The sequence below is a fragment of the Myotis brandtii genome, unplaced genomic scaffold (assembly GCF_000412655.1).
Source record: "Myotis brandtii unplaced genomic scaffold, ASM41265v1 scaffold567, whole genome shotgun sequence".
NCBI lineage: Eukaryota > Metazoa > Chordata > Mammalia > Chiroptera > Vespertilionidae > Myotis > Myotis brandtii.
This window is the reverse complement of record NW_005370116.1, coordinates 551,383-554,138: the sequence shown is the minus strand read 5'-3', so window position 1 is coordinate 554,138 and position 2,756 is coordinate 551,383. Positions and strand designations below refer to the sequence as shown.

Here is a 2,756-nt window from a genome sequence, read left to right as displayed (position 1 = left end):
TCTCTCTCTCTCTCTCTCTCTCTCTCTCTCTCTCTCTCTCTCCCCCTCTCTCTCTCTCTCTCTCTCTCCCCTTCCCTACTCTCTCCCTTCCACTTTCTCTAGAAGTCAATGAAAAAAATTCTCAGGTGAGGATTTTTTTTAAATGTAAAAAAAGATTCAGAAATTTTAAATATTTTCAAATTCTCACATGTCAATCTCACAACTCTCTGCAGTGTTTAAATTCTATCAATTTACCTCCATGAATAATCACTATAGGTTTATTGTGATGCATGCACCTATTCCTAGCCTTGTGTAGATCCAAAAATATGTTATTAACCAAATTCATGAATCTGATGTACAAGCAGAATGCCAATGGATTTCTTCTTATAAAACATTCTTGCCACACAGACTACAATATTTAATAGTGACATGATGAATATCTTTTCTGTCTAAGAAACCTCTGTAGGAAGGCAAGTCACAATCAAAAGTGTGCTTGCTGTACATACACTTTCAAAACTGTATGAGACAAATATTTAATATCTATAATAGCCAAATGCACCCATTCCATTGTACTACAGAAATTTCCTCGACAGTGGGGCTGGAATATTTTTAATATATTGGTAAAACCTTCTCCTATGAGTTTATCAGAAATGGTTTCAACCATCATTTAACTTCTATACTTTCTGACACTGTGCAAACTCTAAACCCAGCTCTGAGTTTCCCATTGATATATATTTTGCATATATCTCTTGAGTGTGTTTTACCAGCAAGTAATTCTGGAGACATCTTATTTTCTTCATGTGCTTTGAATATTTTAAGAACTACTCATTGTGTTAATTTTATTATTAAAATTTGTTATTAGAATATTGCTCATATATTTAAAGTACAAGGCAAACTGGGTTGAGTACTATATTTAATGTGCCATAACATACTATGAAAGCACAAGGTGGGAAATATATTTGACTAAAGGCACCAAGAAAAAGCTCTCTACATAAGCAATTATATTTGAAGTAGGTTTTGAAGGATTAAAAAGATTCAAAAATGGGGGCAAGATAAAGAACAATTTAGATCAAGTAATCAGTGCAAATAAAGAATCAGGTAAATTATAAGGTATTTTTATGGAATGATAAGTAATACTATATGTCTAGGGTAGCAGTTATCCTATATAATAAAAGCCTAATATGTTAAGTGTCCAATGGTCTGGTGAAGAGTCAACTGTTCAACCAATCAAAATCTAATATGCTAATGATAAGCTAAGGCTGCTCAACCACTTGCTGTGGCATGCATTGACCACCACAGGGCAGACAGTCAATCGGTCCACCAGTCACTATGACATGCACTAACCATCAGGGGGCAGATGCTCCAACTGGTAGGTTAGCTTGCTGCTGGCGTCCAGATGATTGGGACTGAGCGAGATGGGCCCGACATGCCCTGGAGCCCTCCCATGGTCCCACCTCGGCTGGCCAACCTCCTGCGTCCCTCCAGGGCTGACTGGCCCACATCAGGACTGGGCAAGACAGGGCCGGACATGCCCTGGATCCCTCCCATGGTCACTCCCTGGCCCCTATTGTGCACTGGTGGGGTCCCTCAGCCTGGCATGTGCCCTTTCACAACCCAGGAACCCTCAGGGGATGTCGGAGAGTCAGTTTTGGCCTAATCCTGCAAGCCACTCCTCTCGGGAGGGGCCAGAGGCAGGGTTCATGGCTGGTGAGTGCTGCTGCGGCACCATGAGCCTCTCCCAATCAGGACTGATTGGGCACAAGACCGCAGCAGGCGCAGTGGGGCCAGCATGAGCAGGAGTGGCAGATAGGAGCTGCAGGAGGTGTTGGACTGCAGGTTTTGGCCAGATCCTCACAGGTCATCCCAAGGGACCCCCCACCTGTGCATGAATTCATGCACCAGGCCTCTAGTTTTAACGTAAAATGCCGATAGTGAGATACTATAATATTACCTATATATATAAAATAGAGAAATATGCCATAATGGGTCACAACTGAACAGGGGGAGGTTGCGCAGGCAGCATCAGAGCGGGGCAGAACTGGGGACTGGCTTCCTTAGTAGGCCTGCAGGGTTAATCTCAAGAGGACAGGCCAGGCACCAATAGACCAGCGCTGCGGGTACATCCCAACAGCACTGTCGGCCTCCTGGAACTTGGCTTTGGGCACTGAGGCTGCTTTCCATCCCTTGGAATGGCTCCCTTAGTAGTCCTGCAGGTTGACTCTGAAGAGGACAGGCCAGACACCAATGGACCAGCGCTGCTGGCACTTGAACATGAGCAGACAGAAGGAAAAAAGACCTTCAAGGCCTGTCCAAGGCAGGTTTGCGTTTAAAATCAAGTGGGGTGGTCCGGAGCTGCGGCACTGACAACAATGGCAGTGTCGGCATTGGTGGCACAGCTGCAGCTCAGAGTGTGGGGAATGAAGGCCATGCAAGCCGGAGGCTTTGGCTGCGAATGGTCAGCAAATTTCAGGGAAGCCGGAGGGACTTTCGCAAAAACAGAGAAGGCTGAAGAGGAACGATACTTCTGAGAGCGGACTAAAAAACAGCTGGCAGCTTTGAAGAAACAACATGAAGAAGAGATCACTCATCATAAAAAGGAGATTGAGTGTCTGCAGAAAGAAATTGAGTGGCACAAGCAGAACATCAAGAAACTGAAAGATCATGATACTGCGGCGGTGTCAGGGTGAGGGACAGCCATATTTGCCGGTGCGGCCTGAGCTGTCAACAAGAAAAAGTGTGTGTGTGTGTGTGTGTGTGTGTGTGTGTGTATGTGTGTG

The 2,756-nt window shown here is 44.8% G+C and overlaps 1 pseudogene; it reads left to right on the top strand.

Annotated features, from left to right (window-relative positions):
* Positions 1 to 2,348: 2,348 nt before the first annotated feature.
* The window catches only part of LOC102244080, a 2,064-nt pseudogene continuing 1,656 nt past the window's right edge, over positions 2,349 to 2,756 (top strand).